This window comes from Cydia amplana, chromosome 8 (genome assembly GCF_948474715.1).
Source record: "Cydia amplana chromosome 8, ilCydAmpl1.1, whole genome shotgun sequence".
Lineage (NCBI taxonomy): Eukaryota > Metazoa > Arthropoda > Insecta > Lepidoptera > Tortricidae > Cydia > Cydia amplana.
Genome location: NC_086076.1, coordinates 12,549,762 through 12,577,101, shown reverse-complemented (window position 1 = coordinate 12,577,101; position 27,340 = coordinate 12,549,762). Strand labels below are relative to the sequence as shown.

At 37.3% G+C, this 27,340-nt stretch overlaps 2 protein-coding genes and 1 long non-coding RNA gene across 4 annotated transcripts in view; all 3 read left to right on the top strand.

Moving 5' to 3' along the window:
- Positions 1-27,340, top strand: part of LOC134650362 (uncharacterized) — a 265,217-nt gene that overhangs the window by 72,640 nt on the left and 165,237 nt on the right. The window lies entirely within an intron of this gene.
- LOC134650252 (very long chain fatty acid elongase 7-like) overlaps positions 16,964-27,340 on the top strand; it is a 29,227-nt gene continuing 18,850 nt past the window's right edge. The window contains exon 1 of one of the 2 annotated variants that reach the window (XM_063505207.1): positions 16,964-17,240. The gene's annotated coding sequence lies outside the window, so the exon portion shown is untranslated. Of the gene's footprint in view, positions 17,241-21,347; positions 21,505-27,340 lie in introns of those variants that run through there. The other variant, XM_063505206.1, reaches the window with a different exon arrangement.
- The window catches only part of LOC134650260 (peroxisome biogenesis factor 2), a 149,657-nt gene continuing 144,079 nt past the window's right edge, over positions 21,763-27,340 (top strand). The window contains exon 1 of the mRNA XM_063505216.1: positions 21,763-21,778. The gene's annotated coding sequence lies outside the window, so the exon portion shown is untranslated. The remainder of the gene's footprint in view (positions 21,779-27,340) is intronic.

The window sequence follows — 27,340 nt, the reverse complement described above, 5'->3', positions numbered from 1 at the left end:
ACGCGACTTTATTGTTAAGAGACTAAGAGCGCGTCAAGGTAATTTAGAACACCTCGCCCGCTTAGCAACTATTGCTGCTGACTGTACATGTATAAGTCTTATTATAGAATGTGTTAACATACAAAAACATGTCCATTTTTAGGGTTCCGTAGCCAAATGGCAAAAAACGGAACCCTTATGGATTCGTCATGTCTGTCTGTCTGTCCTTCCATATGTCACAGCCACTTTTTTCCGAAACTATAAGAACTATACTGTTGAAACTTGGTAAGTAGATGTATTCTGTGAACCGCATTAAGATTTTGACACAAAAATAGAAAAAAAAAACAATAAATTTTGGGGGTTCCCCATACTTAGAACTGAAACTCAAAAATGTTTTTTCATCAAATCCATACGTGTGGGGTATCTATGGATAGGTATTCCAAAATGATATTGAGGTTTCTAATATCATTTTTTTCTAAACTGAATAGTTTGCGCGAGAGACACTTCCAAAGAGGTAAAATGTGTCCCCCCCCCCCCTATAACTTCTAAAATAAGAGAATGATAAAACTAAAAAAAATATATAATGTAGGTACATTACCATGCAAACTTCCACTGAAAATTGGTTTGAACGAGATCTAGTAAGTAGTTTTTTTAATACGTCATAAATCCCCTAAATACGGAACCCTTCATGGGCGAGTCCGACTCGCACTTGGCCGCTTTTTAAGCAATGCAAGCTACGTCGAATCCAAACATTTCGGTACTTAAACTATAGTTCGTTTACTTTAGCATTAGAAAGAACTTGAAAGAAGGTAAGCGAATTTGACATGTCTTTTAATAGAAAAACACTTTTTAAAAATCAATAACTATTACTTATGAAAGCAGAAGACTACAAAAGATCGTATTAGATTCATAATTGTTACATATTTAGCGTAACTTATTTTTAAAATGTGTTTTTCAATTAAAAGACACATCAAGATTGTTTACCTTATTTCTAATGCTAAAAAACGAACATAAACGTTTCCATTTAACGTGACATAATTACAGCCATACGGTACCGGCAGAAAAATGAATGAAGGTTTTGATCTATTGCCGTCAGAACGTAAGATTAAGTTTAGGCACATACCGGTTATACACATAACATGTCATTATCAAACACACGTTCTATAAATTCTCTGGCCTACAAATATATAAAAGAAAATTGTAGCTAAATATTTAGGTATTCTGCGTTTAAAATTTTATTAACTTGCATTTTATTGAAATGTTTATTTTATCAGAGCACCTAAGTAGGTAGGTATAGGCATAGAATAAAGAACTTATTACTTATTACTTAATGGTATAGGTAACGATAAGCTGTTTATAAACTGAAATAGATATCATACATTAAAGAAAAAGTGACCAAGTCCACCGGTGGCTGAGGCGGGAATCGAACCCGCGTCTTCAGCTTAAGCGGCTAACGTCCTGCCGGCCTAGCCAAGCTGACAAACGTTTTGTCTCTCTATCACTCTTCCATATTAGTGCAACAGTGACAATTGCGTTTCGATCGCTACGAGGCGTAAGCGATTGGCACGTTGGCTACGCGGCCTGACCACAGACCAGCCGGCCACGCTGGTACTCGTCCTAAATTCTCTTCTTCTTCTTCTTCTTCCTCGCGTTGTCCCGGCATCTAATCCCAGGAATTGGCGTAGGCACTAGTTTTTACGAAAGCGACTGCCATCTGACCTTCCAACCCAGAGGGTAAACTAGGCCTTATTGGGATTAGTCCGGTTTCCTCACAATGTTTTCCTTCACCGAAAAGCGACTGGTAAATATCAAATGATATTTCGTACATAAGTTCCGAAAAACTCATTGGTACGAGCCGGGGTTTGAACCCGCGACCTCCGGATTGAAAGTCGCACGCTCTTACCGCTAGGCCACCAGCGCTTCAAATTCACTGGTGTATGTATCTTTGAAAGGCTAGGCGCCTTTGACCGACTCTAAGGGCGACCAGTGTGTGCTTGCACCTCCTATACGAATCCTTTGCTGAATTATAGTATAACGAGAGAGATGATCCTGTCATGTATCCAATTAAGGAACAAATCAAATAATTTTATGAAATATTTTTACCGATATAAGTACTCAAACTTGACAAAACCGAAACTTTTTTTTATTAAGTTGTATATTTTTACTTTAGTTTATATAATTTACGTAATAGACATAGACATAGAAAAGTTTTATTCAACATCACATGAAGTTGCAGAGTTAACAGATAGTGTAACACATTTTTACAGATAAACCTTAAATTTAGACTTAAAAACTAACAAATTGAGTTGTACATCTAAGGGAGAAATATTCATGAGTGTTAAAAGAGCTTGCCTCAGCATAATGTTGCAGTATATTTAATTATTTACTACAACGCTGGTTTTCAGGCAGACCCTTGATACATTATCCCTTACTCGCTGTAGTCGAAAACTAAATGCCTTACAGTTATGTTAACAAAGTGTGAGTGTGAACTGTATACTTATGCTAGAATTTGGATAGAACAATAGTAGCTATGGTGTAAACTAAACTAAATGGAAAATAAAGAATAACAATATGGAAGGAAGTATATGATCTTATAATATGGATAAGATAGATAATGATATGAATGTAAATATACTTAATAGAGGTAAAAAATAAATAAATAAAGACATACGGTGCACAAATATCATCATTTTAAATAATATATGACGGCGTGACCAACAGCAAGAAACGTGGGGTCGCGGTAGACGGGCAGACTATACATTATGTTGACGAGTATATTTACTTGGGACAGCTAGTCTCTTTCAGCAACAGGCAAGACCAAGAGGTCGAACGCCGGGTCAATAACGCCTGGAAGAGCTACTGGTCCATGAAAGAGCTAATGAAGGGAAATCTTCCACTGTCACTTAAGCGAAAACTCGTCGACATGTGTATACTGCCTGTCCTAACCTACGGTGCCCAAACTTGGTCACTCACAGAGAATCAGAAGTCCAAACTGAAGGTTTGCCAACGTGCCATGGAGCGCAGCATTTTAGGTGTTAAAAGGACCGATCGCGTCCGGAACACGACGCTGCGTTCTAGAACTCGCATTGCTGACGTTGGCAAAAAAACCGCCAGGCTCAAATGGGACTGGGCCGGCCACGTCTATCGCATGCATCCGGATAGGTGGGCTAACATAGCCACCAAGTGGATGCCGACGAAGAAGCGTGGGCGGGGCACGCCAAGGCAGAGATGGCGGGACGACTTTGACGCCTTCCTTAACAACTGGCCGGAAGAAGCGCTGAATCGGGAGTCGTGGAGAACCAGGGGAGAGGCCTTTGCCCAGCAGTGAGACACACAAATAGGCTAAGAGAAAAAAAAATTACGGCGTGGCTCTAGTCCCAGGAGGTAGCGTGTTTTGTATTGCTATGAGACGTTGTTTAATCCGCAATTTAAAACTGCTTACGGTGCTTAAGTTTTTGAGGGGTGGAGGTATATTATTCCAGCATTTCGTTGCTGTATATTTGAAGCTACCTCGAAATGCAGCAGTACGGTGACGTGGTAATACTAATTCGTTACAAACTGATCTGATGCTATACAAGCTCGCCATTTGAACTTTTCGAACAGATACTCTGGCTCTGAGGTTTTAAAGACTCCAAACAACAAAGATGACAGGTGCAGCTCTCTACGAAATGTCATTTTGAGAATACCTGCTGAGTTTAAATAAGGTGTCACATGCTCACGTGGCGGAATTCTGAAACAATAACGAGCACATGCATTCTGCACTCTCTGGACTATACGGTCAGTGCGGGCTAGTAAACGTGGACCATATACTATGTCCGCATAATCAAATTTAGAAAGTACTAATGAATTACAAAGTTTAATTCGCAGATCGACGCTGAGAAAGTTCCGAATTCGATAAAGTACTTCGTAACAGTTTTGAATAATTCACAAACAAACAAAAAACAATACAAAAGGTAATCACGGTTAATATCCCGGTCGATATAAGTCTAGTGATAATGATAATTTACGTATTTTATATACATATAATTTCTTGTAAGTACATTTTGTGGAAATAGTAATAAGTACAAATACACGTACTCTGTTAAAAACGTTGCAGAAGGATTTTCCTCAACACAGTTCATTATAAAGTTTAAAAATATTTTTTTTAATCCAGCATAATCAATTTTTTACTCAATACTTTGCGCTCACCGATAATCAAGACATAAAAAACCCGCCAAGTGCGAGTCGGACTCGCGTTCCAATGGTTCCGTACATTAAATCCGACTCACGCTTGACTGAACATTTTTAAAAGGTTGGTTTTCCTGTCATCTATCTATAGGTAAAGAACTAAGTATTTTGTGTATTTTTGTCATAATTCTAGACCCAGTCGTTTCGGAGATAAAGGGGAGGCATGGTCATTTTTTGGCTATTTTCTTGAATAACATCTAACCTATTTATTTTTAAATTTAATCAAATTATATATGAAATTCTCAAAATGAGCTCTTTTATTTGATATATAACACGATATAGTTTAAAAAACTTTATTTTTTGACCATTTACCCCCCAAAAGTGGCACCTGTCCGTTATGTCCGTCTTTGAGTCACTAATTTACATATGTGTGCCAAATTGTAACTTAATTGGTCCAGTAGTTTCCGAGAAAATAGGCTGTGACAGACGGACAGACACACAGACGCACGAGTGATCCTATAAGGGTTCCGATTTTTCCTTTTGAGGTACGGAACCCTAAAAATGACGGTATACGAATAAGTAGTTGGCTTAACTACAAGTTTTGCCATCGATCGTTCCGAGCCGTGTTAATTATTTCTCTTGACTATTTTTATAGAGGTCCGGTTAACATATCCGTCGCAGGTAAGTGTAATGTAGGGAAATCCCACATGTTTCGGATACCTACTTTTTTTTCACTTAACAAGTAAGGAAGGACAAGGCAAAAAAAATATCGAGTAAAAACGTTTGCGTTGTCTACCTCCGAAATTAAAAGTTCGTTTGCGATCCAAGATATTATAATATCCTTGGATTATAGAGTCTGTGCGGAAAGAGAAGAGTCGTGGAATGTATGGGCAGTGGCGTAGCTAGAGGATATGGCGCCCGGGGCAGGCACCAAATTTGCGCCCCCCCCCCCCCCTCCCCGAAACGAACTAACGAAAGGGTTACTTTTACTTATTTATTTTATAAGACTTAATGGCAACTTTTAACAAATGTGATCGATTGAACAAATGTGACCGAGACCACGTAGTGGTTATAGAGTCTGTTCGGAAAGAGAAGAGTCGTCGAAGAGGCCCCATACATTCCACACACACAAACAAGACATCCTCTAGACTGAGCATAGTAACGCTACCCCCTCTGCCACAAATATACGGTAGTTTTACTCCATTGACGTATAATATCTAAGGACGGGCTAATGGGGCACTAAACACCGTACTAGTTCAGCGGTGCTACCCACGAATTCCAGCCAATCGTGCAGTCTAACGCGACTAGTTGCGACCAATAGCGCGCGTAATGCGAACTCGGCAACCAATCGCGCGCGTGATGCGAACTCATCAACCAATCGCGTTGTAGCGATTTCACGCCGCTGTACTGGCCCCTGTCATGCCTCATTATTATTGCCCGTAAAGCCAGTCCCTAGATATCTATGTCAATGTTTTACTCCATCTTCGAGTCAAGTATTAGAATCCCGTGCCGTGATTGGTCCGTGTCTTTGAACGGACCAATCACGGCACGGGATTCGCTCACCTCGTCCCCCGCACCCCAGTATTTTTGGCAGCATCGGTTTCATGCAATGATTGCTCTAAACTCCGTCTAGAGGATTCCTAGTCTATGATTCCACAACTCTTAGCTTTCCGCACAGACTCTTTATTCTCTTTGGGGGAGACCGGCCGGGCATTGTACTCAAACGGAAAAGGAGAGGATGAAACAGGAAAGGATAAAAATGTATGAGAACAGAAACAATGAGACAGCTAGGTGTCACCGTACTTCAGCGGTCTGAAATGCCTCAGGGAAATAGATTACAGCAGTCGAAATGTTTTCCTACGCGAAGTGTGAACGGAAACGTGGCATTATCATCAGCTGTATTGCTGATGATAATGCTAAATATATCCAATCGAGCAAGAACACCAATAAATTTTTGAACTATTTATATAAATAGGTACCTACGTTTTTTGTTTAGTTACCTACCTACATTATTTATACCTAAACACTTGTCTAGTTTACGATACGTGCTTATAATAGTTTTATTTTCCACACACAACCAAACCTGTTCTCACGATTGTAGTAACGGGACTGATAATACAAATATTCATTCAAATTATAGGTACTGTATTGCTAGATATATTTTTGGCATGGCTAATGTTTCTACTCTTATGCAATGTATTAATTACATTGCGTAATAAGGGTGATATTAGTAAAAGTGTCCTTGTAGGTGTTATAGATGTTATGTCATGTGTGTGTGTAGTGTAGGGTCGGTAACGCAGCTGTAACTACAATGGAGTTGCAAGAGACCATCGACTGCGGTAGCTGCTTAACGTCAGGCGGGGCCCGCTCGCTTGTTTTGCACTGACGAAGAATTTTTTTTAAGTTAATAGAAATACCGTTACCACAAAGATAGCACAGACGTTTTCATGGCTTCTGTATTCATTTTTTGCCACATTCAAGTTTCAAGCTAGACAATTGTTAAATTCGCCTAAAAGGTACCCATCTAGCATAGAATATATTACTTCTTAAGAAATAAAATGGGTTATTACTCCCGTTACGTCAGTATGAAATACTTAGCTTTGTTGCATGCAGATGTGATGAAAAACTATTTTTTAAATTTAGCTTGTTAGAGTTAGACCAAGATAACTCTGCAGCAATTTTAATGGCACAGACTGTGCAAGTGTTATTTTAAACGTCAAACTTCTATGAAATTATGACGTATAAATAACACTTGCACAGTCTAGGCTATTAAAATCGTTGCAGAGTTATATTGATCTAGCTCTATTTATTTTATTTTTATTTCAAATTGTAATATGCTACCTATAATTAAATATTGTCTTAAAAATAGGTAAGCATCCAAAATAAAAAATAGGTAAGCATCCAAAATAAAAAACTTGATGAAGAAGATTTGTACGTCTCCGTAAGAACCGGTGTTGACCGAAATCGGGTTTGACCGGCATGTATACTAAATGTTTGCACTTTGATCGCATATTTTGACCTTGTACATTTGTACAGTAAAGTTCATTCCCAGACCGCACTTCCACGTGCATCGAGTGCATGATAAAGAGAATAATTATGTATGTATCTGTATCATGTTAATTTCGTTACAATGCAGTTTGCAAATGTTTACAACGGTGACACACGGAATTAGTTATGTGCCAAGACTGCCAAGCCCTGTATTACTTATAATTATTAATTATGTTGTCAGTAGAGTACCTAGAGCCCGTACCATGAGTCACTGACAGTGTCAAAACTGACATTTGCGTTTATGTCAGTGCCAAACTGATGGTAGCCGTTTAGGTATAATCGACCAAATATTTTTTAGCAGTCGTGGCAATAGTGTATACATGTTATTTTACATTTTCTGTAATATCATCAATCTCTAATAGAAATAAGAAATTAATAATATAATCAATTAATTAATTTATGTATTATCCATTGATTTATATTAAGACGGGTCTTTACGAATCCTTTTTTACAAATATTTACATAAGTCAAAACGACAAACGATTAATAGTTAAATAATTGAGGTTTGTATTCAGCGTGTTTATAAATAACGTCATAGACTTGACCACGACATCGGCAATATTTATTGCTCTCTTTACACTGTACTGTAAATTCCAATACGCCACTGCAAATGGGAGTGTCTTTGCTTACACCGCTTACTTAAAGCCGGCTTTGAAAGCCAACTTTAATCATAGAAAACTTAAAGTTGAATTCAAAAGCTCAACAACACAGCAGCAGCAACTCTTCAGAATGCATGCATACTCTATTTGAAGGAGCGGCGGAGAAAGGAGACATACTTACGAGTATTGCTTTTAAGGATGACTACGCCACAATTCGGTACATTTACGTGTACTAACACAATTTGTAAATCAAATTAAACGTCCTAGCCTACTCGATAGCCAAAATGTATGAAACAGCTAATATTTATACAATTATATAAGGGTTAATTATGGGTTAATTCATAACTGTCAAAATTTATTTCTTACCTTAATCCGACTGTTAACCGGCCCCGCTCAACACTAAGATCGCACGCTTGTTTGTAGAATTAAGTAGACAATTCAATTAGAAAGGCAAAAAACAACCTTTGTACGAGGAATTAAAAAAATATCTCATCTCGAATAGATATGACGTCGCCATGGGCATCCTCTGACGTAGCTTGTGACCTTTGCAAATATTTGATGGACCACTGTTTGATGTTAATGAGATTATGAAATATTTGATACGGTGCAGCGGGACAATATCGACTGGTAAATTATAAAGTACAACTTTGACTTCCGAGAACTACTATCTACCAGGCGCGGATCCAGCCCTCAAAAAAGGTTGTGGTCACAGGAACCCAAAAATCTTCAAGTACGAATCAGAGTATTAGGTGTCGTACTCGCTCATGAACAATCATGACTCTTAAACGACCATCCCGATCTCAATAGACCGTGATGACGTCACAAGTCTTTTAGGGGGGTACCTTATGATTCTCCGAGCAATTTTTCGCAGATTATCGATTCACAGACGACATTTTCTAGTTTTGGTTCACATACCGTTCAATTCGCTTATCTATCTAATACCTTTAAACGAGCAATTCTTGCTCGGCTCTAACGATTTCGATGAAATTTGGTATATAGGGGTTTTCGGGGGCGAAAAATCGATCTAGCTAGGTCTTATCTCTGGGAAAACGCGCATTTCCGAGTTATTATATGTTTTCCGAGCGAAGCTCGGTCACCCAGATATTTGTGTTAATTAGCAGAACAATTATTGTAAGGATTTCATTTGGCAGAGTAATCTTCTCGTTTAAGGAACTTTTAGTCGTGATTTTTTTGCCATTTCTTGCGTAATGGTACAGAACCCTTCGTGCGCGAGTGCGACTCGCACTTGGCCCGTTTTTTTTTAAGATTTCGTTAAGTAGATAGTCTAGTCGACGAGTTCAGGGTGGTGGAAAGTAGAGATACTGCTCCTAGAGATACGTGTGATTTCATTGAATTCAGAATAATGTCTAGAAATTTCTAACAGTAGTACATGCATTGACATGTTTAAAATACACCATACCTACACCATTATTTTTTTCCAAATTTTTTAATGAATATTTAATACCTTTAAAACATTTTACCTTTTCACGCCAATTAGTTTATGAGATATGTACTGGCCAAAAACGAAATACCATACCTATGTATTTTTTAATGTTAATAATTATAACTTTAGCAATTTTTGATGTGCGCTCCGAATACATTTTCTAGACATTATTCCGAATCGAATCAGGTATCACAGTGGGTATCACACGTATTTTTGGGTGCAGTATCTCAATTTTTAATCATTTTGAGCTTGTAGACCAGACTACTAAAAGTACTAAAGTTACAGGTAAATTAGTGATTTAGCAATTGCGTTACTTACAACATTGATTCATTGATGCATAGATAACACTTTTTATACATAGATAAATATAAAAATAAATGCAAAGCAACAACGCGGGAAAAAACTCCTAAATACACCAGTAAATTAAAAGCTGGCATTATTAATTTAGGAAATTGTACTAATATTTGTGAATGTTTAAGATTTCTAAGACCCCATAAGCTAAAAATAATTGCCCCTGTTAGTAAATAATCCTTATGCTTGCAAATAATTAGGACTCTGTTGTCAGCTGATATTAACTTACGAGAATTTCTAATTTATAGGTACCAGTTGATCACACTACCTACTGTGTTTCAACACTTTCAACCAATGGTTACTCGGGTAATCGTGACAGTTTTAAAAGCTGGCATTATTAATTTAGGAAATTGTACTAATATTTGTGAATGTTTAAGATTTCTAAGACCCCATAAGCTAAAAATAATTGCCCCTGTTAGTAAATAATCTTTATGCTTGCAAATAATTAGGACTCTGTGTCAGCTGATATTAAATTACGAGAATTTCTAATTCATAGGTACCAGACTACCAGTTGATCACACTACCTACTGTGTTTCAACACTTTCAACCAATGGTTACTCGGGTAATCGTGACAGTTATAATTAGGTACTTATTATAGGTACCAAACGATCAGTCTAGTAAAGTTAACTCGCATATCAATAGGTTAATTCGCAATGAAATTCTGCGAAAGGTTCCTCTGCCAAAGCGTCTGTAAAAAAATCGGCTAGTCAGGGAATCGATAGGACATACTATTTAGGGTTGTGGGCATGCCCACCGTGCCCACAACGGTGGATCCGCGCCTGCTATCTACAGTACTTTTACTGACAACTGATTGCCTTCATACTGTAGATTAGGTACTTATATTTTTACTTAAACTTTACTTAAACGTTATTTAAACTAGGTATCTGCAGAATAGTACTTATTAAAACATAAACTACATTAAATTAAGTGACATGAAAACATAAAATAGGCTATAAATATGCGACTCACCTTTGAAAAACTTATAAATACACATTAGAAACCACTATTGTTATTGGCAAGGTGCGAAAGTCGGTGGAGGGGGAAGTGGCGCTGATCGTCACAAACACAGGTAATCTTATGGAATGTCCGACTTTAGTACTAGCGGCAGCCGCTTGAACTAATTTTACTCCATAAGATTTAACGTAGAAAGTCCGACAAAATGAGGGCAGCACCAGTCGTGCACCTAGCGAATAGGAGCCAACTGACACATGTACACAAGGATTTTTGTCGAAAATAAAATAGCCGCGTAGGTAAGAGAGCATTCGGTTCGGTCTATCCCTCTCAATATATTTTACAACTATTGAAACTATTATATAAGCTATATCTTATACCTTTAAACGAGCAATTCTTGTATATTTATTTATTTATTTATAGGTATGTATATATATTTCGACAATCTCGGTAACGGCTCTAACGATTTCGATGAAATTTGCTATATGGGGATTTTCGAAGGCGAAAAGTCGATCTAGCTAGGTCTTATCTCCGGGAAAACGCGGATTTTTGAGTTTTTAATGTTTTCCGAGCAAGGCTCGGTATCCCATATATTGTAGGTATATTAATACGCGCTATCGCGGCTACCACTATGTCGGTGTTTTATAATTTTTATTTACTAAGGTGAAGGGGGCGCAATGCGCCTACCCCTATAATTATATAGTAAAGGTAGGCGAGCCCTGCGCGGCCCGGCTTAAAAGTTCATATAAAAATAAAATAAAAAGCACTGACACGGCAGGCGCACTTCAGCCCCTCACCTGCGAAGGAATTAAGAACCGTGAGATAATTTAAGCCTACATTTTAAGTACTCATTCACAGTATACGATAATTACATATATGCCTTTCATATTAGGTACATTACAATAAATTATATCTAAGTCAGATTGTCAAATAACACTAAGCGCCTAAGTATGTCTATGTAATAAACTAAAAAAGGTAGGTACCTACTTACCAAACGATGCTGCCCGAATTCGTGAAAGATAAGAAGATAACTAATTAGGTAGGTGTAGGTACTAGAAGATGTTACTATTAGAGCCACTTGCACCATCCCACTTAACCCGAATTTAAGCGGTTAAACCATTAACCCAGTGTCAAATTGTACTGGTAACCATAGTAACTCCAGGTTTAACCGGATAACCCCGGGTAAGTGGTATGGTGCAAGTGGCGCTTAGTCTATTACTTAAATTAAATAGTCAATATCTTAAAGATGTCCACACAAAATAATACTTACCTTAAAATCAATATTTTGCTTACGATATTCAATTATAAATCAAATTGATTAGGTACCTACGTATTCTGAATTTGTAAAGAACAAGTTTATATGAACAGACCTAAAAACCAGTCCAGCCAGCCTGTTTAAAAAAATATATCTTTAGGTAGGTAGTAAACATATCTTCTCCTACAGGTCAACTCGAACATTGAATAAAAAAACATATTTAATTTGTTATTAATCGTTCACACCTCACGACAATAAACATAAGTAATACCTATAGCTTGCATGTATAAGTGCATATAGGGGCTAATTTCTCGAACGGTATTAGACGTATTTATTAGACTAATATACGAACCGTCATCAAGTCGTATGTACCCATACAACACTGATAATATAAAACTAATACCGTTCGAGAAATGGGGGCCAGGGGCCCGTTTCTCAAAAGCTTGTAACTTGTAATACAAGTGGAAGTCCTTTTCTAACTAAAGCTCTCAAAAAGTGACATCCGCTTGTATGACAAGCTTTTGAAAAACGGGCCCCTGATATCAACAGATGAAGATGAGATATTTAAAGCTAGAAAATATTAATGCCTATACTAATATTATAAATACCTACGAATGTAACTCTGTCTGCCTGTCTGTTACCTCTTCTCGCTTAAACCGCTGAACTGATTATGGAGATAGGTAGTTTGAGGCTCGGGGAGGGACAAAGGGTAGTTTTTTTATGAATCATCATCATCATCACTCCACGCAGACCAAGTCGCAGGCAAAAGCTAGTTCATAATAACTAAATTCTACGAGTATATCTACATAGGTATACATAGGTAGGTAAACGTAACAATCCTCACGTAGTCAAAAACTTATGTGTAACTCTAGCATATTATTTACATTCTAACAATAGAAGTATATATATATATATATCTGGATGTGTATCCAACTAGAGGTCGCTAATAAATGATTGCATCTATGAGCACATATCTTATTAAATTTATATACTTATCGATAAAACAATCGAATTAATGAGTGGCGATAATCCACGTCCTTGCAACGTGCTATATCAGAATCGTCAAAGAGGTACTGTAGGTAGATATATTATGTTATTAAGTAACTGACCGATTAACCCATAGGTACAAGTTTTACGCTATAATACTTTAAACTCTCGCGTTTTGTACACATAGGTAGGTATTTACAGATAATAACGGGTCTAACTCGATATAATTTGATTATTTTAGCTGGGTTGCACCAGCTCAACCAGCTGTGACCAGCAGTGACAGTCATCCGTGGTCACAGCTGGTACAGCCCAGATAGCACGTCGGATAAGATAAAAATAGTACTATAATTATGTTAATATGATGATAATAAATAGATATAAATAAGGTGTATTCGGGTATTTCCGAATGAACGAATAGTGGCGGATAATTCCGAAAGCTGACTCTTACGCAACGGAATATGAGTGATTTTACAATGATTTTCGGGATTACCCGATTTTCGGAATTGCCCGAATAAACCTTACATTGTATATAAGTACCTTTCGGAAACTCCGAACTTCAGCCTTCTTACTAAATTCATTGGGAGACGGACATATTCATATAAGGTACCTACATACATAGGTACGTATAAACCGTATAATGTAGGTACTTATAATATACATTCAACGACGACCGGAGCACGAAACTAGTTTTATGGGTATTCCAGAGACGATGAACAAAATAGATTGAAGCAATCATTAACAGCTTCAAGGCGTGGAACCCGTTCATGGGACTGGACTGGATGACTGAGGGCCTACCGCGAACCACGTTCGACGTGTTGCCTCCCTGTCACACTTACGTACAAATTTACAAGTGCGACAGAGAAACAACACGTCGAACGTGGTTCGCGGTAGGCCCTCAGGTCTTTATTTCGCATTACCGGACACAAACAATGGATGCGTTGGTAGCAGTAATCATTTGATATCATCAAATAATGATATCATTTTTCGGTTAAGGAAAACGTCATGAGGAAAGCAGATCTTATATACTATACAAAATTCAAAAACATATTCTGCAATAACGCTTGACTGCACATTTCTAATAGGTTTTCCTGTCATCTATAGAAAAAGAACTATTTTTGTATTTTTTTTTTCAAAATATAGACCTATATAGTAGTTTCGGAGATAAAAGGGGACGAATGGTCATTTTTTGCCTATTTTCTTTCTTAAATAACTTGTAACCTAGTTATTTTAAAATATAATACTAAGAAATTGAGATTACTTAGTGCTGAAATCAACCGAGAGGTAGTTGTGAGGTCTCATACGGAATGTCTCGTTGAGGAACCACCTTAAAAAGATCTAAACAATAATTGCTAGGGTCGCCACTGCATTGCATACTAGCTATAGCCATAGAGAAAAAAATACATAGAGTGCTCACTCCATACATCAGTTTTAGTACTTACCAAAAAGACTATTAGCATCTAGCATCGAGTAGCGGAACTATCAGTAGTACTGCTACTTGACAATACATGTAGCACGGACCGGAAAGTCTTAGGGCGATTGTGCACTACAATGAATTTTACTGTCCGGCAGTCCGAGTTTTTACGGTCCGATATGGCACGCCATTAAATGTATATAGTAGCTTGTGCACTAGACGTAATTTTACTGTCCGACATTTTACTTTTCCCCATTCCGGACAGTTTTTTTCCGGCCCGAGATGACAGCCATGAAAAACGTGTTTATTCACAAGCATAAACACGTTTTTCACCATATATACAGCAGCAGCAGTGCACAAGCACTGCGTCTGGAATTAGTATAATTCATGACTTGGCCGAGCGGGGGCGGGCCTCTCTTTTAGTAAAAAGACGGACAAGTGCACAAGCCAATCATCCGTTTTTTTCATGACACTGCGCCGCACCTGCGAGTAAAAAGACGGACAAGTGCACAAGCCAATCATCCGTTTTTTTCATGCCATATCGGACCATGAAAACTCGGACTGCCGGACGGTAAAATTCATTGTAGTGCACAATCGCCCTTATGCTGTTGAGATAAGACTTTCCGGTCGGTGCTACATCTATTGTCAAGTAGCAGTACTGATAGTTCCGCTACTCGATGCTAGATGTAGACACTGAAATTAATAGTCTGAACTGATGTATGGAGTGAGCACTCTTGTCTTACTATATTTCTCTATGCTATAGCTATAATCAACTATAATACCTAAACCTATGCCCTACCGATGCAGCCCAAGCGTCAAAATCTGAAATGGTAGTGTTGATAGCCTATAATACCATTAAGTATACATATTATCAAATTACACATATCAAAACTGCTGTATGTACTTAATGTACTTAAACACTAATTAAACTTGACTAAACTTTAGCTATTCGATGTGCGCTTGAGACTTCTTCTGCCATCTGTTATCAATTAGTGTCTCAAATTAGTCAGTGCAAATATCTTAGCACCATCGTGCATCGTCAAGAGAGAGACGTACAGTCTCTCTTAGTATAGCTATTCAACACAAGATGGCGCTAGTATGAAGCATTTATTTTATATATGATTTATATTGCTTAAAATATCAACGGGATTTCTGTTCTATTATCGGTTTTTATTTATATGTACATATTTAACGCACCGACTTACTATTTATCACTTCACTACATAGTATAAAACAAAGTCGCTTCCCACTGTCTGTCTGTCTTTATGTATGCTTAGATCTTTAAGAGCCCATTAACGTGCATAGGTACTAGCGCCACTGCTAAATAATCGTGATTATTTAAATTTAACGAAATATATTTAAAAAAGGGGGCCGCTACGTACTGTCATGTACAGTATCTTGTATTAAAGTACCTTTTGAATACTTACATCAAACTAGTTTCTACGAGTATGTTGCTGGATTCGACAAAAGGTACTTTAATCACAAGATACAGTACGTAGCCCTTTTTTTTTTAAATATATTTCGTTCAATTTAAATAATCAGATAGAGTGATTATATATAATTTGTTAACCCGTGCGAAGCGCGGGTCGGTCGCTAGTATTTAGCTTATATAGATGGTCAACCAAATCTAGTCAGTAAAAAAAGGCGCGAAATTCAAATTTTCTATGGGACGATATCCCTTCGCGCCTACATTTTTCAAATTTGTCGCCTTTTTCTACTGACAAGATTTTGTTGACCTTATAATAATTCTAAAATGCTCGTTTTTTAATTGTCATGGTTCAACAAATCGCATCTGTTCGCTTAATAACAATGAATATACATTTGGTAATACGTATGATATTATAAAAAAATACCCAACCCAAAATAAATAACATATATAGTACGGATAGATCTGTGATTTAGGTCAACTAAACCATAAATGTTATATTTACACCTTACTTGCCTAATTGGGATGAACTCAAAAAGTTCGTCAAAGTCTGTCCTACCCACAGTCCTACCTTCCTAAAAGCCGTAACACACTACCGCACCGTTCAAGGTCACGGTGCGCCGCACCCATAAATGAGAGCGAGAAGGAGATATCTCATTCGTATTGTGTTAAATATTTGTATTACAGCTATAACCACCTTGGTGCGGTGCGGTAGTGTGTTACATCTTTAATAGTGTCCAGACGACCGCACCGTACCGCAACCTTGGTGCGTTCAACATATCTCTTTCTCGCTCTCACTTATCGCTGCGTCCTTAACGGACGTGTACGGCGGAGCACCTTACACACGATCGGACTTGCGCCGGACCGCACCAAGGTCGCGGTCACGTCGCGGTCCAGTGCAGTCGCCTGTAAATACAAAAGTGAAGCATCAAATTCAATTGATCAATCAAATGCTGCAATGTATCGAAAATCGCATGCGATTTGTTACATGGAGAGTGGATGAATCCGTCTTATATGGTACGGACCAAAGAGTAAAGTAAGGTATGGACCATTTTGAATGTGACACATTGAAGCCATTGAAGGCCTTCAAGCGACCATAGACATAACATAAATGCTTTGAAGATAAGTGATACGAACGAGGGAAGGAAATGCATTAGACTTACCCGTTATAATCTAATCCTTTAATTCCGTTTCCCCGTTTTACTCGTTTGGCTGAATGCGCCAGGAGCGCGATGCCATAAAAAAAAATGCATTAAATTTCAAATGCTAAATATCTCGTTTTATACGTACCATTTAGTGACAAGTTGTTATAATTCTAAAACAAATGAATTTAGCTTGGTTTCCAGTTCAATGTTTAATCCGTCACATATCCTTTCGTTCTTACTGCTTTGACAAATGAAGCATGACAATATTGGGTTCTACATTTTGTTTCACCAAGTGACAGCTATATTTATAACCTAAATTAGTCATCGAGTGTAGTTAAATGATAGTAGCGGCGTCCAGATTAAGTGCTAGTTATGTTCGTCAAATAATTTTGTTCATTAATGTTGAAGTACCATATTCTGGTTAAATAAGCCACTGGGGTTTACTTCACCATCGAGCTGTCGGCGACGCTAACTGAGGTAACTGAGGTAAGAGACTTTTCTAATTCAAGAATTTATGTAAAGATCTGTACACGCCCACTTAAAGAATTTACTTGTTGAATTCAAATACAATTAAAAACTGTATTTAATTACTGTATTGAAACTACAACCAAATGCCAATATGCTTTTAAACATAACAATTTGACTTTGCTATTTGTTGTTTGTATTTTGTTATTGTTTTTTTTTTGTTTGGTAGTGTAAGTGTTTTTCTTTGTATTTGAACTAATTATAATTAAGCTAGTATCTCTTACTTATATTTGCAATGACATATTTTTGAAAATGAATGAATACTTAAATATTTATTTACCCCATGGTCCCGAGATATGGAAAAGACACACAATAATAATAGTGTTTAATCACTGGGACCAATGCTCTTAGCATTCTATACAATCACCACAACTTAAGTGCTTACACTGGAGCGAGTATAACCTATCTATAGTTATAATAAAATTGATTTAAGCCCAGGAATGCACCCTTGAAATAACGGAATTTTATAAATACACGGTGTTAAAAATTAATTCATTTCGGTTACTCTTACATTTCAATATTATAGTAAGTTAATATTTTAGACAAAAAGAAAAGTCAAACACATTGGGAGAAAAAAATGAAATTTAAATATATCTAAATATGTATATCACTTAATATACAAATTGGCATTGTTTAAGGCATTTTATGTTTTATGTATTACTATTACCTTATGCAAGTAACTATACATATTTAGTTCGTTTATTTTGTATTTCCTATCTACCAACACATCTATAAAAAAAAATTCCATATGAATAGAGTCTGTGCGGAAAGAGAAGAGTCGTGGAATGTATTGGGCCCCATACATTCCACGACTCTTCTCTTTCCGCACAGACTCTAACATTATTATTCCACCTATATTTTTTTAATTCTTTGAAGTTATAGCCGAAAAAGAAATACATCCATATTAGAGTGTCCCTTATTTTGGAATTTTTTAATTTAACAATGCATAGCCTTAAATATAACGATAGTTAGTACTTACCACAAAACACCCGGTTTTTTTTTTTTAGGACACTTTAACAGAAAGCCGTGCCAACTTGCATCTGAAATTCACATATACAAACTATTATACAAATTACTATGGAGAATTTTGGTCACACACTAACTTGGTCATTTTTCATTGGTTTTGTGTTCGCATTGAGATTTTTTCATTAAATAATGATTTTGTGCCTGTATTATACAAGGTTGATATGAAAAAATAAATAAAAAGAAAGTTAAATTTTTTGGTATTTTCATAGGTACATTGTATGGGAGAATCGCATGAAAATCGGCACGGGTTACCGTTACGGGGTACAGTTACAAGAATGACCTGAAATTTATTTTCAGGGTGTTTTGCGATAAAAGGAACTGATTTAGGGGGTATGCGTTATTAATTTCGGAAAACCGTAAAATAAGGGACACCCTAATACATATAGGTATACACATTCTGTAAAAAAGAAAAAAGGAAAGTACACGAAACCATGGTGTTCCGGATATATGGGTCAGTGGGAGGCGAAGCCAACACGTCACAGCCCTTTCGACAATTTAATAAAAAAGACAGAGCTCCCGCGGGAGCGCCGGGAGCGGTCAGGTACGTGGAGTCGCCACTCCCCGACAGCTCGTCACAAGCTTATTTGTTGTTATGAAGGCTGTATAAGCACACTGCATGGTGCAAAATCCTGCTCTACATATCAAATTAATTACAATTTATTAAATATAGCCATGAAATTGTACGTGTTTACACAAACAATTGTTGCTAAAAATCACACAAAGATTCTATATTTAGTGAACAAATCAGTTATTCTCGTCTTCGTCACATTTCTCGATGTTTCGTGATGATTAAATAAAAAACTTAAAAAAACTTTAGAGGTCACGGACCTGAACCAATACCAATTTATACTTGTTCAAAATCCTCCATCTGGACGAATGAATGTGCGTCACAAAATAAGCGGCAGAAACTGGTTTCCAGAAAATATTCCATTAGTTACTTTTATAAGAAACTGCGGTTTTGGCAACAATAGACAAATTTTATCCGATCCACAAATTTTTATTCTGGTATTTGTTTTAGGAATAGCTACCTCTTAATGCGTGGAAAATATTCTAATAGGTCAACTGAAATTCATTATTTTGTTATTTATACGTCTCACCACCCTAATAGAAAAGCCGGTATATACGTCTTCGGCGATGGCAGAATTACTTGGACTCCTTTTTAAGAGACCAGTCTGATGTAGCACAAAACTAGAGGCAAGTAAGGACCCTACGGAGTGCTAAGCACCCATATCCGAGACGACATGAACGAGAACTAACCTAAAGCCTGTGTTAACGCTCTACTATAAGCCCCACGATAAGCTCAAGAAAGCTTGTGTTGTGGACATTGAGGTATATACAAGAGACGACATCTCGAACAAAATGTTTCCGCACCTCAGAGAAGTGCATGCACTTCTTTGCTTTTAGTACGTCACCGGCCACTGACAAGATGCCACACATGTACCTACAGAAAATTAAAAAAAAAATTAAAAATTAAAAAATGCCTTCGTGCGTGTTAAAAAGTTGCAACAATAGCACAAGAAAATATAATAAAAGGGATGGAATAACATTTCACCGGTAAGCAATGGAATAACTGTTGATTTACTATTATTTAGTTTTCAAAGTACATAAATGTTTGGTCGTAGAATAAGTATTGTATGCAACGTTGTTTAACTGAGTCAAAAAATACTCGTGGCGTCTTTATTAACAATTTTCGGCTTCGCATGCATGCATGCACTTCTCTGAGGTGCGGAAACATTTCGTTCGAGATGTCGTCTCTTGTATATACCTCAATGGTTGTGGATACTCAGACAACGACATATATAATATACAAATACTTAAATACATAGAAAACAACCATGACTCAGGAACAAATATCTGTGCTCATCACACAAATAAATGCCCTTACCGGGATTCAAAACTACATACCGTAAAATGGGGTGAGTAGGGTCAAAACTGAAATTCAAACCTCGATAACATTTTATTTTTACATATGAAAACTGAATGGTGTATATAATAAGTGTTCCGGACGTTTGTATTTTAGTTTTTATTTTATTTTGGTTAGTTCCATTTCATAACTTTGACGATAAAGAGGAAAACCCACCTCACCCCGTAGTGCCTCGTATTTGGGGTGAGAGGGGTTTTCATACAAAGGTGATTTTGGAAGAATGTTGGATCGATTTTTTTTTTATTATGCGTATTACTATAGCTCCATTTTAAATTGGAATACATTATTTTTGTAGCAGTAGCCTTAAAATCCCTTCTCACCCCCCTCTCAAACCTTCTCTCCCCATTCATAACTCACCTCTCCCCGCTAAACTTACTCACCCCGTTTTACGGTACGCCAACAAACTGCAAAAAAAAAATGGAAATAGAGCTGAGAGTTAAATAGACAAAATTTGGAGCAGCCAAGCTATGCATTTTTTCTAGAAACTTCTTATAAATCAGCTTCTAATGACATTTCTAATTTGGACAAAACGTTTACATTCATTACGTAATTATTTACGGTTTGTAGACTCATGTTGAATCAATATGGCAATTATTAAATAATTAGGCAAGTAATTATTTGGCTTAAACCTGCGTCCTAATATTGCTTTATAACGCCAATGTTCATTTGAGGTGCCAAATATTGTTGCACTTGCTACCATTGGAGGTGGAGGACGCTCTTTGACGTATTGGATAAATATTTCGTAAGTTATTTTAATATTTTTAATTAATTCAATATTTCTGTGTTTACATATACATTGTGGGCCCTGTAACAGGATCAAAAATTTATTTATTTTAGATTAAATTAATTATTAATTAAATTAATTTAGATTATTACGTAAATTATTACTTGTATTGTGACTTATTTATGTGAATTCGTTGAAATGTGTTGATTTCAAAGAACAAATTATGCCAAAAAGTTCGAGGTCCTAGCAAAAACTTACAAGTCGGGTTGAGGTGATCTTTTATATATTGGACAGCAAATATTTAAATAAAAATGTGAGTGACGTAGTGATGACGCAGAGCAGTGGGTTGTCAGCGCCGGCGCTGCGCTCGCGCCGCCAGTCGCCTGCCGGGCTCGTCGACGGCACCTGCATCCACCTGTACGGTGATACGCGAAAGTCGATACGTTATTATTTGTATTCACGAGGTGCATTAATCAAGCACACTCCTGTATAAAGGATAGCCGTATACTTTTTCCGTTCGTCGGGCCTCCGAATAACTGCACGTACGTACCAAAATGAGAACATTGCCATTTTGTTGTTGTTTTGCAATTACATAGTAAGTTTTATTAAAAGCGGGTAGTAATTTTCACAAATTGAACCTAATGTTTTCATTACCTTTTTTGTGTCACGGTGTTCAATTAATCTACTCTTTATCCTTGGGGACCGCCCGCCTATTAAATGTTTATTGCTCTGTTTTTTTTAATGAGGTTATTTATAATAAATTATTAACAAATTTAGATAAAAGGGGATATAATACAGTTTGTTTACAAACATGTAGTACATTTCATTGATAATATTGTGGTCACTAAACCTTAGTGCATAACTATTTTGATTTGTTGAATATTGACCTAGACACGCATAGAAGCCAATCCGACCATTAGCGCGGCAAGTTTGTTTACAAACTTTGTGGCATGTTGCAAACACAGCTAAACTTTCAAAATTAGCTAAATGATTTCAAGTTAGTGTGATTTCGTCTGTGTTACTGCTCGCTGCTATGCAATACTTTAGTGTCGAGGACGCCGCCCCAGTATGTTTCAAAACTAAATAACGCATGCTCCTGACCATGTTACTCAATTTTATCGAGTGTTAAATGAGTTTGTACGATATAATATAATATTATAGGGTATACGGACTTATAATATTGTCACTAACAATATTACATACATACCTAACTTAACATATTTTTATGACAGCATGGCATACACTAGTATGGATAGGTTATTTAGTTAGAGTATTTAGACAACAATCTAAATAGGTATACTAACCTATTTAGATTGTTATCATTTTAAAGAACAAAAACAAGTAAACATATGTTTCCAAATTGATCGGCTATTGGCCCAATTGTTATCAATTCGCATTTGTCCGACATACCTACATTTCAAAAATATTAACCTTGCGTTGGTAACATTGAACTTCGGTGTCTGAAGCATAGTCCTAACTTGTAAACAGACGCTCGATCAAACTGGAATGACGACGACCCTAATTTAAAACTTGAGAATTCGGTCTTCTTCAGTTACATAAGAGGTCGGCGTAGGCTTTGCGCGTCAAATTGATATGGCGGCATGTCGTTGTCTTTACGCAATGTCCCAACCTCGCGCCATTGCCTGCCTCCTGCGCAATCAATACACTCTTATCCTTGTGACATAATTACTCAGATTTAATTAGGTGCACCCATCTAAATGGAATTCTAAGCCACCAAGGAGACAACTTGCACTCCAAGTATCAAAGATCCCAATGTAATTATTTAATTACCTACTTATTTAATTTTAGTTAAATATTATTTAGATCCCGCGTTTCAATATGCGACGTACCTGCTCACTTTTCTTAAACCTTTAAACTTCATTGTCTAACACCTTCCCGTTAGTCCGTCCCACGTTTGCCCTCAGTTGGCCTGTTTATTTAACCCGTCTATCTCTTATTTACGTTATATTAGAAAGACCCAAGCGTTGGCAACCCTACCTTCACATAAAGTCCCTACGCCTACGAAACAAATAAGATAACATCCACCGGGTGCTGTTTTTCCAACTGAATTGACGTCGGCTCACCTTTGCTCATAAATTGCATTTGCGCTTTAGTAATAAATATGTTCTAATCTTGCAGAACATTAATTGTATCGATATTTTGAATTAAGAACAATTTAGTTTGTTTACTTTTTCTGGTTGCGTCAACGCCTAGGTCTTTAAGTATTATTAAATCAAGTCAAGTAAATCAGGAGGTTTTTAAATGGTGTGCACATTGGGATTTGTTGTGAATAAGGGCGTTTTCTTATCACACCATCAAAGTGGTACCTTTTGAATGGGTAATACACGTATCCGCCCTTGGGTGCAAGGTTTATTCTAGCAAGCTAACGTTGGAGAACATTCCATGGCATGCATCTAATAGTGGGGTGGCCGTCTAAGGCAGTGGGTCAGTGGTTCGGGTAGGGCGCGGGCGGTCTTCTGGCGCAACACCCTTACGTAAAGCGCGGACGGCTGCGCTGCGCCCGCAGTCCGTACGGGTGAAAGTTGCCGGGCTCCGCGAGATGGGCCTTCCTCGCCACATGCTCGCTTGTCCTCCAAGGGTGAAATGTGGACTTTGTGCACTTGTGTCACCGTTCGAATCGAGATCACCTGACCATTACTATCTTATGCAATACTTACCGGCGAATTATAAAAGTCGACCTTGCCGACGTAAGCGCTAGCCGTGATTGTTGTTTATTGATGATCGTGTGTAATACTCAAGGTCTCGGCTTGTTTTTTGATAAACTGGTGTTAGAAGTTAGAACCAATTTTCATAAACCCGGTGATAAATTCTGTCCTCTATAACAAATAGGTATTCAGATTAATTCATTATCCAAATTATTTAAGAGATTAAAACACATCGGTTTTGTCGCCTACATGCACATGGCCAATAATTGCTTATTATTCAGTTCCAATTGAAAAATGGTATAATTTGTAATTTGAATAAGTTTCAAGTGTACGAGTGCATTTGCCGCGAAGATCAGGTCAAGGTCCCGCACAATAGGCGGTTGCGCAAGCGCCGACCGACGGCTAGACCGACTGCGCTGTGCCATCTCGTTATTTTCGGTTAATGTTGGTAATGCCCTAACCTAACCGCGTAAACTGATTACCGGCCTGCACTTGCGTTGCGATTCAGAGACAGAGCCAAGGGAGGTTGAAACGATTTGATTTTTATAACATAATCTAGTTAAATGGGTAAAGAATGAGCAATCTATAATAATAAAATAGTAATCAAAAATACAACACATGAAATTTTCATATCGTACAACGTTTTACAGTACATCATCATCTTCCTCGCGTTGTCCCGGCATTTTGCCACGGGTCATGGGAGCCTGGGGTCCGCTTGGCAACTAATCCCAGTAATTGGCGTGGGCACTAGTTTTTACGAAAGCGACTGCCATCTAACCTTCCAACCAATAGGGTAAACTAGGCCCGTATTGGGATTAGTCCGGCTTCCTCACGATGTTTTCCTTCACCGAAAAGCGACTGGTAAATATCAAATGATATTTCGTACATAAGTTCCGAAAAACTCATTGGTACGAGCCAGGGTTCGAACCTGCGACCTCCGGATTGCAAGTCGCACGCTGTTACCGCTAGGCCACCAGCGCTTTTTTTTACGTACATATGCCCCTTTAAATATTTGAGATAGCCATAGCAACGAAAAGTGCTTATTTACGCACTAGTGCGGAAAAGTAGCACCATATGTACTGTAAAAAAATGTTTCCATTCGCTGTAACTGTGCGTGCGAATGTTCTTAACTATATCGCATCAAATTTCAATAAGAGTACCAAATAAATATTGTTGCCTTATTTTCCATAGGTAATCATCGTGTTTTACCTTTGAAAATAAAACTATTACGTACAAAGTCGATATTTAACCGTAATTACTTTATGCAAAAAACGGCGCATACTTACCTATTGTACAAAAATAAACTCCATTTCAAAACATACAACACCACACACACACAGTCACACACACACACACACACACACACACACACACACACACACATATATATATATATATATATATAATCTGCGCCATTAACGCCAAAACCCTCACTCTTGCGTTGAGAACTCCAGTTTACCATCTCGTTCACCTCGCCTATAATTCTGATAATCGCTGCACTATTATATCGCTAACAATAATGTTGTGCTTCCTATGAACGACTCCTGGAAATAGTCTACTGTGTTTCCAGTACAATGGCGCATTTTGAGAAAATACTTCGTACGAAAACCTATAAGAAATTAGTTTTTTTTTTACCACGGAAGTCAAACAAAATGTACCTATATACAAAAATGAGTCATCGATTTAAGTGGGCTAATAATACGGGAAACACGCGTTTATGAAAGATAGACTCGTGAAATATTGACGACCGGTCTGGCCTAGTGGGTAGTGATCCTTCCTGTGAAGCCGCGGTCCTGGATTCGAATCCCAGTAAGGGCATTTATTTGTGTGATGAGCACAAATATTTGTTCCTGAGTCATGGTTGTTTTCTATGTATTTAAGTATTTGTATATTATATCTATCGTTGTCTGAGTACCCACAACACAAGCCTTCTTGAGCTTACTGTGGGGCTTAGTTCTGACTAAAAATAAAAAAAATTGTAAAAATACTGTTGTGTAAAAATGTCCTATAATATTTATTTAATATTATAGGTACTCGTAAATCAATTACCAAATCACGGATTAGCATAGGTAGTTGACACTGCATAATAGTTATTTATGATACAAGTGCGGAAAAGAGGAAATTCGAAACGAGTGGCGATTAATTAAAACACGACCGAAGGGAGTGTTTTAAATCGACACGAGTTGCGAATTACCTATTCGCACGTGTATCGTACAACGTTTTACAGTACATATAGCCCTTTAAACTTTTGACATCGCACGAAAAGTGCTATTTTACGCACTAGTGCGGGAAAATAGGACCATATGTACTGTAAAAGTTTTTACAGTACATATGGGGCTACTTTTCCGCACTAGTGCGTAAAATAGCACTTTTCGTGCGATGTCGAAACTTTAAAGTGCCATATGTACTGTAAAACGTTGTTCGATACACGTGCGAATAGGTAATTCGCAACTCGTGTCGATTTAAAACACTCCCTTCGGTCGTGTTTTAATTTATCGCCACTCGTTTCGAATTTCCTCTTTTTCGCACTTGTATCGAAAATAACTATTTTTTTAAGTAAGTACGTATAGGCAGCAAACTTCCCGCTAAAAAAACGTTCCCGAAAATATAAACTGCGCGATAGTTTTTTTGCGTAAAGTGATTTCGCTTCGTTTATCAACTTTGTAGTAAGTAGGTACCTAATAATTTTATTTTCGAAAGATAAACTGTTGAAAAACAATATTTAGGTAAAACAGTAATTAATTACGATAGCAATACAATAGTAGTTTGTGTTACAAGGGATCAAAATTATATATTTCCGTCAAGGGCGTACATTGAATCCTGAATGAAGCGATGGACTCTACAATAGAATCCTGAGCGTAATGTGGGATTCAAGTGTTAACGCCCAAGACGAAATAATTTTGTTACCGTGTGACACATACTGCTTTTCACATCAATTATGGGGAAAATAAAAAATCTTAGCAATCTGATGCTTAAACAGATTATTTAAGTGTGCTAGAACAGAAAACTGTTACTTTGATCCCTCCTAGCAGGGAGGAAAAGTGCCACTTTGATCCCTCCTTGCTGGGAAGAAAAAGTTATTTTCCGAATAGGTGGTGTGAAAAGCAAATTTCCTTTAACGTGCCTTGGCTAACTTTAATTTACGTGGCTTCGGCTAGTATTTATTCTGTACATTAAGGATTGTTGTTAGAATCAATTTGAGCCGTAGCCATTTCCTTAGAATCATCGTCATCTAGGATAGCCGATGCGTCTCGTACCAGGAACGTGACAATAGCGTGTCAGAAACGTGCTCATTTGTGCAAACGTGCTAATCTCACAAGCTAATACCTACCTAATACCATCCAATTCGTTTGCCTCATACGTGGATATGCTAATACTCTATTCTAAACATTTTTGTGGTTTACTTATAAGGCGTAATCATACAAACATAGGGAAGATGCGAGTTCTCATCGTTGAAAATATATGCCATTCTATTGTTGATATTAAATAATTACTACTTTTTAAGTTAGGTCGTTCTCCTATATGCATATACAACAATGGTAATACTTGACGCAATATATTTTGCTAATCTCGCACAATTTCTTGAACTTTGTACATACAGTATTTTTGGATTTTTATATCTGCTAACCTTCCCCCGAATCAAGTTTAGTTAAAAAAAGTGAAAATCTTTGATAATTGTTGATTATGTTATGTCTGACAAGGGATTATACCT